The 14346-nt window shown below is 37.5% G+C and overlaps 1 pseudogene; it reads right to left on the bottom strand.

Moving 5' to 3' along the window:
• Positions 1–3491: 3491 nt before the first annotated feature.
• On the bottom strand, positions 3492–3590 carry LOC113314554 (annotated as a pseudogene).
• Positions 3591–14346: the final 10756 nt, after the last annotated feature.

Below are 14346 nucleotides of genomic sequence, written 5' to 3'. Positions count from 1 at the left end.
GATTCTCCAATTGATTGATCTAACACACAACCTGTATTATTTCAATTATAAAGATAAAACAATATAATGCGGAAATTGAAATAACACAGACACCAGAAATTTTGTTAACGAGGAAACCGCAAATGCAGAAAAACACCGGGACCTAGTCCAGATTGAACACACATGATAGACACATTTTTGTGTCTAATTTGTCTCGATTCTATATATTGATAGTGCTTATTTTTGTACTTATTATGGTGTTTTATCTGTGTGTAGGTATTTTTGGCCAATAAACATTTTTGGAAAAATCGGCTCGAAAAGTTATCCAAAGCACCCGGAGGAAGTGATTTTTTCCCCCAGACTTTGGATAAGGGGCACCACCAGGGCACCCCTAGACAAATGATATCAGCACCCCTACTCTGGATAGGGGGCGCCTCTTCTTCTTCACAATTCAAACGAGTTCTTTTTTGCGGGAATTAATGCAGCGGCGAAGCAACATTTGGAGTTGGATTTCTTGGCTGATTTGGAGAGATTCAACTGCATATTTCTTTTGGGATGGACTTCTTGGAGCATAACAGAGTTGGTACAAGGGATTGGACCAAACGAATTGGGCTATATAAGCCGGGAGAAGCAAACAGAGGCGTCGGAAGTTTATCGGGTTCTGTTGCTGACTAGGCTTAGTTTTAGTCGGAGTTTGGCGTGGAGATGGATTGGGATTCAGTTGATTCATCAAACACAGGATTGGTATGTGTCTCAGATTCGCAAAAATAGTAACAAATCTTCGAATCAATCAAAACAGAGGAGGAGAAGATATTACGGGCTCTGGTGAGTTTATATATGGCAGTTACATGATTCTGTTGGGTTTAATTCGAGATAGAATATTGCTCTAGCCTATTTGGAGTGTATACGGCTCATCTAAAAGCGTAAAGAAGATTTAGCATGGAAAGAAATCCCGAGACTTGAGGTGGAGGAAAAATAAGAATAACCGAAGATTTCTTGAGGTTTAATCGACCCGTGGGTTATAAAAGGAGCAGGGATAGGTCAAGGAAGGGTTACATACACTTTGGGGAAGTTTAGGAGAGAACAAAAAGCTGAAATCACAAGTTGAAGTTTTGTTTCTGCTGCTGCAATACCTAGAACACGAAGAACATAAGACGCACAAGCATCTGTCGCAGACAAATATCGCTATTCAACAACAGAACCTATTTATCGTTTATCAATTGTGATTGCCTAAGATCTTTAGCTACTATTTCTCCTTTGTAACAGATATTCTATAACACACTCACGCTGTTGCAAATCGGCTGTGTTATTACTTTTCATCCTTTTAATCATCTTTTGAGCCATAAAAAAATATTTTAAGATCATGATTAATACAAGGAGCTAAACCCCATTGCTGAGGTGATAGAGGAAGCTATTTTTCCAACAAGAAGTGGTATATTCTATTTCATCTATTTATTGCAATTATTATTATGATTATTTGCCTTGAGCTATAATTGAATATGATTTTTACTTGAGTGATTGTGATCTATTTTGATGAAGTATGCTTAGTTTATAGACTTTTGATGCTTCATACTTGATATTTACAATTATTGCTTTTGAAAATCTACTTGTTGCAATATTTTAGAATCAAATTGAACGAGAAAATTGCATAAATATAAATATTGGATTAAATCACTTTGAACTTGGAAAATAGTGGAATCTTAGCCTCATGTGTCTTTTAATATTGATATCAACTTTGTCAGTGTTTGCTATAATTATTAGTGAGTTTTCTATTTTAGTTTTAGAATTTAAGTCTATATTTTATCATTCGCAAGTCTGAGAATCGAACCACTTTTACCACTATCTATTAAATACATCAATTTTGGCGCCGCCGACGCGGATTTGCTTTTAGGGTTTTAGACTTATTTTTCTTTTATTTTGTTAGGTTTTTATTATTTTTTTTGTTTTTTACGTTTTTGGGTATTTATCTTTTGTCTACAGGTTTTGGATCATAAAGAAAATTGAGCCAAGGAGTTTGGTGATTTCGTAAAGACTGGGTCTTAAAGCATAAAGACTTGGAGCGAAAGATTAAAGCGAAAAGAACGGAAAAGAAGACAATTTCTTTTAGTTATTTTATTTCTTAGGGTTTTGTTTATTTTTCCTTATTAAAAAAAAAAAAACTGTATTAGGTTTTATTATTTTTGTAATTTTTCTTTTCTTTTTGGACACTTTGGACTTTAAACTTTGGGACATTATTTTTAAACCCTATGGAAGGGTAGTTTAAATATAAACTGTGTGCAGAGAAGGACGGCGATTACGATATCGCCTTGGCCCCTCGGGTTCGTACATGACATAGGAGTTGTGGCCCGAGTCAACTTCAGCGGTTCTTCGCCCGTCTGGTACGGGAGGTAAGTTTTTCGAAACACCCGTGAATCCCCTGTCAGCGGGTTTACTGTATTCCTTCGTTTGCATATATGATGAGGACTTGAAAACGGGTGCTTTAATTTCCAAGTAAAGGGCAAGGACTGGCCATACAAGATGAGGGTTCGGATTTCATCACCATTTGCTTCTTGCCCGCCTTAGGAAAACGAAACCAAACGCGAACCTAAGCCTAAAATTTTGACTAGAACGAGACCTATAGGGTAACGAGCTTAATAGGAAAGTCGTTCGAAAAATATTGGTTACTCTTTTGAGCATACTTCGATGTTTATGATGGTTTCTGTGAGTTGAATGCGTGACTGCGCCGCCCTATAATACCGGTGAGGCCTTTGGGTATCAAAGCTCCACCGAGCTTCCCTCGCCTCTATTCAACTTACTTTGACTCGGATTGATTCCAGAGGGGTTTTCTCAGATTGTAACGAGTTCTTTTTCGAAAGAATAGAAGATGGTCTAGAAACAATCTAAGTGGAGCCATCATGCTTTTCGTTTGCTAGAAATTAATAGGTTTGATTTGGTTGAGTCAGCCTTGTTTTGTGATTGCATAAAATTCCCTACCTTATTCTTTTGGATGCCTGAACGTAAAAGAGACGCCCTAGGTAGATTTGTTAAAGAGAAACCTAGTAGTTCTAAGCGTCTCGATTACCTCAATTTAGAAAGCCCGATTCTTGAAGATTCCGTTTTCGAACGTCCGTTTGAGGAGAAAATCCCTGATATTCCAATAGTGCCAGAAATGGCAACTTTGAAAGCTTTGTTGAACCATACTAGGACTACTCGTCCCTCGTGTATCAGGTTATCTGAAACTGAAGCAAATTATGAACTTAAGCTTGGAACCTTACAGTTGCTCCCAATATTTTTAGGGAAAGAAAATGAAAACCCCTATTTCCATGTTAGGGACTTTGAGGAAATTTGTAGTACCCTAAAAATTAGAAACCTTGATGATGATGCTTTGAAACTCAGGTTATTCCCCTTTTCCTTGAAAGATAAAGCCAAATCGTGGATATATAGTTTGGCTTCCGGATCAATTGAAACATATGAACAACTTACATCTACCTTTTTGAACAAGTTTTTCCCTAGGCACAAAACATCGTCTATTAGGACGCAAATCTGCACATTTCTCAACAGGAGGGAGAATCCTTGTATAAGTATTTGGAAAGGTTCAATGATCTATTAGCCCAATGTCCTCATCATGGTTTAGAAAAGGTTAGGTTAGTTCAGATCCTTTATGAGGGTTTAGATTATCCCACTACAACCACGGTAGAATCTATGTGTACAGGTGGGTTTGAAAACCAAACAGTTGATGATGCGATGACATATTTGCATGAAATCGCCGAAAAGACCCAATAATGGGAAAGTAATAGGGGACCCCATAAAACAATTCTTCTAGGCAGAGGAAATATTAATAGGGTAGAAGGAAACTTTGAATCAGATGCCAAAATTGCTGCTATAGCGAAAAGGTTAGAAGCTTTAGAAGTGGGTCACACTAGTGGTAGATTAGAGCCTTTTGGGGAAGGCCAGAATAATGAAGAGCAATCCAATGCTCTCTATAATAACACTAGATTCGATAACCGTCAGAAGTTTGACCCATATTCAGAAACCTATAATCCTGGTTGGAGAAACCATCCGAACCTTTCGTGGTCTAAGGGCCAGAGTCAAGGTCAGTTTAGTAATTCTAATGCTCCCCCAGGTTTTGGTTCAGATAAGAACTCTTCAGGTCAGTTTCAGAACTCTTCAGAGAATAGAATGACGAGCTTAGAGGAATCTCTTAGTATATTAAGAAAGATCCAGGATATGTTAGCACAGAGCCTGGACATGTTAGTAAAGAGCCAAGTTAGTTTTCAACAGGAAACCAAGCAGAACTTTCAAACTAATGCTCAGACTCTTGCTAAGTTAGAACTTCAAGTCGGCCAAATAGCTAAGACCTTAAGTGAGAGAGATAACAGAAGGTTCCCTAGTCAGACTAATCCCAATCCTAGAGGAGTTCATGAAGTAGGTGCAAAACCATCGAATCAATTGAATGCTGTTAGAACCCTTAGGAGTGGCAGAGTAGTAGACAATCAGGTAACCATGCCCGATAGTGGACGTACTGTAGTTCACCCCTCGGGATCTCATTCCTCAGGATCTCATCCCTCAGGACCACTAGCTGAGGGGACTGATAAAATTTCCGATGATGCCAACTCGGTTCCTGAGAGGTCTGATTCTGCGCCTAGAGCCCCATTTCCCCAGCTATTAGTACTAACAAAGAAGGAATCGAACTTTAATGACATATTGGAGGTTTTTAAGAAATTTACCATAAACCTTCCTTTATTAGATGCAATTAGGCAAATTCCTTCTTATGCCAAGTTCCTCAAGGATATGTGTACGCGAAATCGAAAACTTAGCGTCCATAAGAAAGCCTTCTTAGCTAGTCACGTAAGTTCAATCATTTAGAACACCATAACTCCAAAGTACAAAGACCCAGGTTCCCCTACCATTGCTTGTACAATAGGTAAACACCGGGTATAAAAAGCTTTACTTGACTTAGGAGACAGTGTGAACTTACTGCCGTACCATGTGTACTTACAACTAGGACTTGGTGAAATGAAATCTACTCAGATGACACTGCAGTTAGCTGATAGGTCTGTTAAAATTCCTCGAGGTGTTATTGAGGATGTCCTCATTGAGGTCGACAAGTTTATTTATCCAGTAGATTTCGTGGTCTTAGATACCCAACCTGTCCCTGACCCAGAGAACCAGATACCTGTGATTTTAGATCGCCCATTTTTAGCTACGTCTAATGCGATCATTAACTGTCGAAATGGTGTGATGAATTTATCTTTTGGTAATATGACTATGGAGATGAACATTTTTAATGTCAGTAACCTACCTTATGAGCTAGATGACACGTGTGTCGAAGAGGTGAATATGATAGAAGCCTTAGTTCAGGAGTCATTACCAAACATCTTGTCTGAAGACCCATTAGAAAATTGTCTATCCCATTTCGGTTTAGACTTTGACGACGATATCATTATTGAACAGGTGAATGCTCTATTAGATTCTACCCCTGTGTTAGACACTGATAGATGGAAAGCTAGGTTCGAACCATTACCAGTTTCTGAGAATACCCTAATTTCTTCTTTAGAAGAGCCTCCTAAGCTGGACCTTAAACCACTACCAGATACCCTGAAGTATGTGTTTTTAGGACCATCTGAGACTTTACCTGTGATAATAGCTTCAGATTTGGATAGTGATCAGGAAAGTAGGCTAGTAAAAGTTCTTCAAGACAATAAGGAAGCTTTAGGGTGGACTATAGCAGACATTAAGGGTATAAGTCCTACCGTTTGTATGCATCAGATTCATTTAGAAGAAGACTCCAAACTGATAGGCACATTTTTGTGTCTAATTTATCTCGATTCTATATATTGATAGTGCTCATTTTTGTACTTATTATGGTGTTTTATGTGTGTGTAGGTATTTTTGGCCAATAAACATTTTTGGAAAAATCTGCTCGAAAAGTTGCGCGGGGCACCCCCGGAGGACACTTGCTATTCGGACCCCTCAAACGGATAAGGGGCGACCAATTACTAAGGGGCATCCATTTCAGGGCAGTTGCTAAAGGGAGACCAGCACAGGATAGGGGGAGGTCACTTTCTTCTCAAAATTCGAATATTTTTTTGGCGGGAAAAATAACCAGTGAGCAACCAAATTTTTGTTTGGATTTCGAAGATGTTTGAGTGAGATTCAATCGCTGAAATTTGCTGGGCTAGACGTGATTCAACTAAACAAGCCTGGTATGTGCGTTGGAATCAATCAAATTGGGCTGGATAATCAAAAATAAGGAAACAGAGTTTGAATTTTGTACGGGTCTCTGTTTGGGTTGATTTTTGGTAATTCAGGGAGACTAAACGCGTGAAATTGTTTCCTAAGGTAGTATTCTATCTAAGGAAGAGTTTAAGACAATCGGGAAAGCTCAGAATTGGCTAGGGAAGTCGGCAGAAGAGATTATTGCCATGACTTGCACGTAAAGAAAAAGCGAGAATTAATCGCTATTTTTAGGTTTCTGAGTAGTATAAAAGGTGTGTTTAAGTCCCAGGAAAGGTAACGAAGTTATTGGAGCAGTCGCAGAGGAGTTAGAAACACTACAGAGCCATATTGATCAAGTTGCAGGAAACCGTATTCTGCTGCTGCTGCTGCTGAAGAACATCCGCTGCAAATAAGAACAACGTCTCAAATTTGTAACGCTGCTACAGTGACTTCTTTGTAACAGTCAGTCCTTTGTCTTGCAACGCCAATACATCGTTGCAAACATCCAGTGTTATAGTTTTTCATGTTTAATCAACTTTTGAGCAACAAACATGTATTTTGAGCAAGTGATGAATATGAGGAGCTAAACCCCATTACTGAGGCGATAGAGGAAGCTATTTTTCCAACAAGAAGTGGTATTTTATTTATTTATTTATTTGCAATTATTTTATGATTATTTGCCTTGGTTGAAAATTGTTTGAATGATCCTTGTTAAGCAATTGTGATTTTTTTGATAGAACATACTTGGACCTAGGTTTTTGATGTTCTATGCTTTGGATTTACACTTGTTATTTTGAGAATCTACTAGTTGCAATAAGTTAGAATCAACTTGAACGAGAAAATTGCATAAATATAAATATTGGGATTAAATCACTTTGAACTTGGAAAATAGTGGAATCTTAGCCTCGGTGTTCTTTTAATATTGATATCATCTTTGATTGAGTTTGTGACAATTTTTAGTTTGTTTTCTATTTTAGTTTTAGAATTTAAGTCCTCGCAAGTCTGAGAATCGAACCACTTTTACCACTATCTACAAATCACATCACAAACCTTCTAGGGAGATGCAACGTCGGCTGAACCCTAACATGAAAGAGGTAGTTCGAAAAGAGGTGCTTAAGTTGTTAGATGAGGATATTATCTACCCAATTTCAGACAGTAAGTGCGTCAGCCCCGTTCAGGTTGTTCCCAAGAAATCAGGTATCACTGTAGTCCAGAATGATAACAATGAGTTAATCCCAACCCGAGTGACTACGGGACGCATGCCTTTTGGGGGTAGGGTAGAAACTTTTTGTTATAGTAAATAAATTCCAGAGCCTAGAAATTTATGCATATTAAGGATAGCACTAACCAACCTAAGTGGATGGAAGCATTTTGGTTGTATGAGTTGAGGAACCAATCTGATTAGATGGAAACATCTAGAAGAGTCTATTCATAAAAGCACAGAGCTCAGGTGTTAGAAATAACATGATAGTTTCACCATATCTCGTTGAGTCCTTTTCACTTCTATTTTTATTTTATTTTGTTTTTAAACTATGTTACTCTAAGTGATTAGGTGGGGCTCACGATTCAAGTTGTTACCAATGCTAGGGTGAATTAGAGTGATTGAGATAAAAAAAAAAAAAAAAAGAGAAAAAGAAACTAAGACCAGACCATTTGACCAACCACAATAAATTCAATAAAGTCGACCACTGGTACCCTTGTATATGCCAGCTGTGTTGACCTAGAATTAGGATTATCAATCACTGGTTCCCTTGTATATGCTAGTTGTGTTGATATTAGTCAGATTAGTATCTTAGTCCATTAGGATAGGTTCATTTTGGCGGAGGCCTTCAGACAGATATGAGAAACACCGTTCACTTAGTAAACATCAAAACCATCTATGCTTTTCTCTATATCCTTCTCCTTGATCTATCCATGTGATTAGTTTTGACTCCGGATACTGATGTCCATAGTGCGACTATCTGAGTAGAGCTCTGTCACTTATATATGAATTTTAGTATGCTTGAGTGCAAACTCGTGTACAACAATTAGAATTTCGCATCAGGGTACTTCCTCCTGTAGTCAATAAATATGCCAACCAAGGAGATTTTTTAGTTCTTTCCAAGGTTCTGCGTAGATAGCTAGGGTCTGGAGTATAAAGGTTTTGTGGGTATACCTCTGGTAAGCCCTCCCGAGACTATAACTCGGCCACTAGGGCCACCTAGGGGTTTAAAGGCTTGTTGCATACGCTAAATGCAATCGACGATGCCTGCGTCAGTGAGTTAGGATTTTATTTTATCTTTGCTCGAGGACTAGCAATTAATAGGTTTGGGGGTATTTCATAGACACATTTTTATGACTAATTTGTCTCGATTCTATATATTGATAGTGCTCATTTTTGTACTTATTATGGTGTTTTATGTGTGTGTAGGTATTTTTGGCCAATAAACATTTTTGGAAAAATCTGCTCGAAAAGTTGTCCAAAGCACCAGGAGGAAGTGATTTTGGACCCCAGACTTTGGATAAGGGGCACCACCAGGGCACCCCCTAGACAACTGCTATCGGCACCCCTACTCTGGATGGGGCGCCTCTTCTTCTTCACAATTCAAACGAGTTCTTTTTGGCGGGAATTAATGCAGCAGCGAAGCAACATTTGGAGTTGGATTTCTTGGCTGATTTGGAGAGATTCAACTGCATATTTCTTTTGGGCTGGACTTCTTGGAGCATAACAGAGTTGGTACAAGGGATTTGACCAAACGAATTGGGCTATATAAGCCGGGAGAAGCAAACAGAGGCGTCGGAAGTTTATCGGGTTCTGTTGCTGACTAGGCTTAGTTTTAGTCGGAGTTTGGCGTGGAGATGGATTGGGATTCAGTTGATTCATCAAACACAGGATTGGTATGTGTCTCTGATTCGCAAAAATAGTAACAAATCTTCGAATCAATCAAAACAGAGGAGGAGAAGATATTACGGGCTCTGGTGAGTTTATATATGGCAGTTACATGATTCTGTTGGGTTTAATTCGAGATAGAATGTTGCTCTAGCCTATTTGGAGTGTATACGGCTCATCTAAAAGCGTAAAGAAGATTTAGCAGGGAAAGAAATCCCGAGACTTGAGGTGAAGGAAAAATAAGAATAACCGAAGATTTCTTGAGGTTTAATCGACCTGTGGGTTATAAAAGGAGCAGGGATAGGTCAAGGAAGGGTTACGTACACTTTGGGGAAGTTTAGGAGAGAACAAAAAGCTGAAATCACAAGTTGAAGTTTTATTTTTGTTGCTGCAATACCTAGAACACGAAGAACATAAGACACACAAGCATCTGTCGCAGACAAATATCGCTATTCAACAGCAGAACCTATTTATCGTTTATCAACTGTGATTTCCTAAGGTATTTAGCTACTATTTATCCTTTGTAACAGAGATTCTGTAACACACTCACGCTGTTGCAAATCGGCTGTGTTATTACTTTTCATCCTTTTAATCATCTTTTGAGCTATAAACAAATATTTTGAGATCATGATTAATACAATGAGCTAAACCCCATTGCTGAGGCGATAGAGGAAGCTATTTTTCCAACAAGAAGTGGTATATTCTATTTCATCTATTTATTGCAATTATTATTATGATTATTTTCCTTGAGCTATAATTGAATATGATTTTTACTTGAGTGATTGTGATCTATTTTGATGAAGTATGCTTAGTTCATCATTCATACTTGATATTTACAATTATTGCTTTTGAAAATCTACTTGTTGCAATATTTTAGAATCAAATTGAACGAGAAAATTGCATAAATATAAAGATCGGATTAAATCACTTTGAACTTGAAAAATAGTGGAATCTTAGCCTCAGTTGTCTTTTAATATTGATATCAACTTTGTCAGTGTTTGCTATAATTATTAGTGAGTTTTCTATTTTAGTTTTAGAATTTAAGTTTATATTTTATCCTTCGCAAGTCTGAGAATCGAACCACTTTTACCACTATCTATAAAATACATCAACACACTGTATTAAGCCACTACAAACACTAGCCTACTCCAAGCTAACTTCAGACTGGACTGTAGTTGAACCCCAGTCAGTCTCCCACTGATCCAAGGTACAGTTGTACTCCCTACGCCTCTGATCCCAGCAGGATACTGCGCACTTGATTCCCTTAGCTGATCTCACCCACAACTAAGAGTTGCTACGACCCAAAATCGCAGGCTTTAACAATGAACAAATTTGTCTCACACAGACAAGTCTATCAAAGGATCAATCTGTCTCTCACAGAAAAACCCTAAAGTTTTTGTTCTGTCTTTTGATAATATCAAGGTGAACAGGAACCAATTGATAATCCGGTCTTATATTCCCGAAGAACAGCCTAGATTAATCAATCACCTCACAACAATCTTAATCGTATGGTAGCGAAATAAGATGTTGTGGAATCACAAACAATGAGACGAAGATGTTTGTGATTACTTTTTATTTCTTGCCTATCGGAGATATCAAATCTCAAGCCAACCAATCTGATTGTACTCGTACGATAGAAGATGCAAGATCAGATCACACAACTACGATAAAAGTATTATCGGCCTGGCTTCACAATCCCAATGAAGTCTTTAAGTCGTTAACCTGGTTTTAGAAGAAAAAAACCAAAGGTTAAAGGAGAATCGACTCTAGTATGCAAACCAGTATCACACATAAGGTGTGGGGATTAGTTTTGCATAATATTATATGTCTCCTTTATATAGTCGTTCAAATCAGGATTTTTCCTTGGTAACAAAGCAATCAATATTCACTGCTAGATGAAAACCTGATTTAGATTCAAGCTAATATTTCTCAACAGTTAGATCGAAAACTTAGCTTGTTATACACAAATGAACTGCACACTTCTAGGTTTGTTAAACTTACCCAAACGTGTACATTGTTGGTTCAACAATAGTTAACCAAAAGGTTAGCCATATGAGCATTTCATATAAACCATGTTCTTCTTCACCATAACTAGTTCAAATAACTCAAATGAACTAGTTAGAGAGTTGTTCAATTGCAAGGAAATCTTATGTAACTACACAAGACACAATTAAAGCAAAGATGATTTGATTCACTTGAATCGGTTCATGAAATTTTATAGCCACGGTTTGCAAACTGCATTCCTTAGTCTTTTTAAAGTTTAAGTTCACAAATCATCTTCAGATATATAACCTTTTTAAGTTCGCACACTAGGTTAGCGGACTTAAGCAACTGGACAGAGTTTACAAACTCTAGCAGAATTTCTCGGGATGAGAACTTCGCCGGTTCGTGGACTGGGTTCGCGGACTTAGCTCATGCAAGTAGTTTGTCAACTCCAGCAGAAATTCTCGGGTTTGAGAACTTCGGCAGTCCGCGGACTGAGTTTGCGGACTTGGCAACTAGCCATTCTTCCGGTTTCTCTTGATCAACAAAGTTTGCAAATTTTGGTTTAAGGAATAGGACTTATACATAAATGCGTTTCCACAACAATGATTATGTCCATCATTGGTTATGTAATCTAAACTCTCATTCCAATCATTGAAACATTCTTAGAGGACGTTATATAGTTGTTACACCATTTCTCGTCAAAGCAATTTTCAAGATGATTGAAACATGTCATGACTTTCGTCACTAGGTAAAGATAAACTTGGTCGAAGCGAAAAGCTTACCAACACATATTTCGAGATATAGATAGGCGAGGTATACTCGGCTCGAAATACCAAATGTGTATAATCTAAGTCTTTATATATAGCATACGACTTTTTGTCTCAAGAAGTAGGAGATAGAGTAGATAGACTTTTGAGTGACAGATAAGTTCAAGTCTTCACATACCGTTTTGTCGAGAAGTTCCACCGGTTCCTTGAGTAGTTCTTCTACTTGTATGATGAATCGCCATGAAGTCCTTGAGCTCAACTACACTTTTTATCCTAGTCCGAGACTTAGCTATAATAGACTAAAAATCAAGACTTATAGTTTTGATCACTAACATTGATAAACATGCTTGAGATAGCAACGCATGCGACTTTGACCGAGCAATGCTCTAACAAAGCCTAGTAATATCAATCGGCTCACAATAATCTTAATCATATGGTAGCGAAACAAGATATTGTGGAATCACAAAGAATGAACGAAGAGCTTTGTGATTACTTTTTCTCTTACCTATCGGAGATTAAATCTCAAGCAAATCTTAAGAAGATAGTACTCGTTAACCTAAAATGGTTTTAGAAAAACCTAGGTTAAAGGAGAATAGACTCTAGTCGCAACTAGTATCACATATGAGGTATGTGGATTAGGTTTCCCAGTTGCTAGAGTTCTCCCTTATATAGTCTTCAAATCAGGGTTTGCAATCAATGTTACTTTGATAACAAAGCATTCAATATTCACCGTTAGATGAAAGCCTGATTAGATTCAAGATAATATCTTTCAACCGTTAGATTGTCTTAGCTTGTTACACACAAATGAAATGTACCTTTATTTAGATATGGGTAACCGTATCTAAACGTGTACACTTGGTTGGCTCAATAATAGTTAACCGAAGTTAGCCATATGAACACTTTCATATCAACCTTGTTCATCTTAATCACAACTAGTTCAAATGACTCAAATGAAACTAGTTATAGAGTTGTTCAATTTTTTATATTCTCATAGAAGTATATAAGACACAATTGAAGCGAAATCGGTTTTGATTAACTCGAATTGATTCATGAACATTATAGCCACGGTTTGCAAAGATTGCATTCCTTATTATACAAATATATTTTTTCATGATTATGTAAACATACTTAACCGATTTTAGAACTTAACCCACTCAGGTATGCAAATGGGTACGCATACCTAAGTTCCCGGACTCGGTCTTATTCGCCAGTATGCAAACTGGTACGCATACTGTCGTTTACGACCGAACTCAGTTGAAATCAGTACGCATGCGGGTATGCATACTATAGTTCTCGGACTTCAACTGTTGATTCAGTACGCATACGCGTATGCATACTAAATTCCCGGACTTGGAATACACTTGCAACAGTTAGCATACAAATATGCATACTGTGCTATATCCAATCAAAGGTTAATTGTACTAAACTCCCATTTCAATCATTGAAACATTCTTGGAATACGAGAAAAGTTGTCTCACACAAACTATTAGCTTCAAAGCAATTTTCAAGTGATTAAATGATCAATACGAAATATTCCGAGTCTACATCAAATGACTGTCTCACAGAAATCATGTAAGATGCTACCAGGCGATTTTCACATGATCATCTTTTGACTTTCGTCAAGAATAAAAGATGAACTTGGTTAAAGCGAAAGCTTACCAACACATATTTCGAGAAATATGTAAGCGGGTTAAACTCAACTCGAAATTGAAAAAGCGGGGGTCTAACAACCACACCCAATATTTCGTTCGACAATCTGAATAGACAAACTCCAATATACTTTCAAGAGAATCAACTAGACAGTCAGACTCAATCTAGAGAAAAGTATATCAAAGAGTTTATATCTTTGTTTCTTAATTCAATCCGTAATCAACAAATAGGAATTTGCGAGCCCGATTGAATATAAGAGAAATAACTTGAACTGTACCAAAGACCAATGTTCAAGGATCAATCAATTTCAATCAATAACCAAAGGTTGGATTTACCAATTGATCGATTCAACGCACAACCTATGATATTTCAATTATATAACAAAATATAATGCATAAAAGAATAACACAGACACCGGAATTTTGTTAACAAGGAAAACCGCAAATGTAGAAAAACCCCGGGACCTAGTCCAGCTTTGAACACCACACTGTATTAAGCCGCTACAGACACTAGCCTACTACCAATGAATTTCGGACTGAAATATAGTTGAGCCATAATCAATCTCACACTGATCAAGGTACAGTTGTGCTCCTTACATCTCTGAACCCCAGCAGGATTCTACACACTTGATTCCCTTAGTTGATCTCACCCACAACCAAGATTTGCTACGACCCAAAGTCGAAGACTTGATAAAAAAATATGTCTCACACAGAAAAGTCTATCAAATATGTTTTTGGACGAAAAAACTTATTCCCAAGACCAAAAACGCGTGGGTCTCTATAACACGTTTCTCTAAATACCAAAATTATCCTTTTATCCATAATTTTGGATCTAAACGGAGAGAAAGCCAGCCAGCGAGAGAGAAAGAAAGTGAGTTTTATTCTTTTATCTTTCTGA

The sequence above is a fragment of the Papaver somniferum genome, chromosome 9 (assembly GCF_003573695.1).
Source record: "Papaver somniferum cultivar HN1 chromosome 9, ASM357369v1, whole genome shotgun sequence".
In the NCBI taxonomy this organism is placed as follows: Eukaryota; Viridiplantae; Streptophyta; class Magnoliopsida; order Ranunculales; family Papaveraceae; genus Papaver; species Papaver somniferum.
Note: the sequence above shows the minus strand (reverse complement) of the source record. Positions and strands in the feature narration are given on the sequence as shown.